The sequence below is a fragment of the Octopus bimaculoides genome, chromosome 30 (assembly GCF_001194135.2).
Source record: "Octopus bimaculoides isolate UCB-OBI-ISO-001 chromosome 30, ASM119413v2, whole genome shotgun sequence".
NCBI classification, from domain to species: Eukaryota; Metazoa; Mollusca; class Cephalopoda; order Octopoda; family Octopodidae; genus Octopus; species Octopus bimaculoides.
In genome coordinates, this window is record NC_069010.1 from 1,419,553 (window position 1) to 1,420,550 (window position 998).

Consider the following 998-nt stretch of genomic DNA (forward strand, 5'->3'; position numbering starts at 1 on the left):
TTTGTAGGTAGGCATTGATCTTGGGCTGCTATGATAAAGCCCTCTGTTTCCGATTTCAAGCCAGAGGCCATTAGCCATTGATAGCTAAGGGTTTTGTCAATATCTGTATTATTCGCTCTCTTTGGGTATTTGCCATTGAGAGGTTTTCCATGCCATTTATCAGTCATAATATCTAAGGCAGCAATTTTAGCGCGGGTTTTCAAGCGCTTAGCTTTTTCTGCCGATGTTTCTAGTTCGTATAATTCTTGAATTTGTTGTAATTGGAATTCACTTAGATATTCCTTTGCCTGTTTTCTTACTGAGTAAGATGCTTTCTTGTTTTCATGTTTTGAGACAAGTTTTAGCATCCAGTCCTCAGAGTTTTTCAGATAGGTGTCTAGGCCAATTGTGGCTACCTTCATTGTTAATGCCAGCTGTAAAAGTCCACGGCCTCCCTCTTTTCTTGGCAGATAAAGACGTTCTATATCTGCCTTAGGGTGGTGCATTCTATGCCTTGTCAACAGTTTTCGTATTTTTCTATCAACCTTACATATTTCAGTAATTGACCAGTTAACGATATTGAAACTGTAAGTCACAACTGCTATGGCTAGAGCATTGATCGCTTCGATCCTGTGTCTTGCGTTTAGCTTTGTCTTCAGTATTGCTCTCACCTTGCGATAACATTCTCTTCTGATCCTTTCCCTCATTACTGAATGCTTGATATTGTCCCCTTTAATTACCCCTAGGTATTTGTAGCTCTCTGCTGGTTCTAACTCTTTTATGGCATTTTGCTTGTCAAGGTTCACATTAGATGTTTTTGTCATTTTTCCTTTGATAAAGGTAGCTGCTTTTATTATTATTATTATTATTATTATTATTATTATTATTATTATTATTATTACTATTATTACTATTATTATTATTATAATTATCAGTAACGGCGTTGATATGGCAGAATAGTTAGCATGCCAGGAGAAATGCTTACGGGTGTTTTGTCTGAAGTTATATTCTGACTTCAA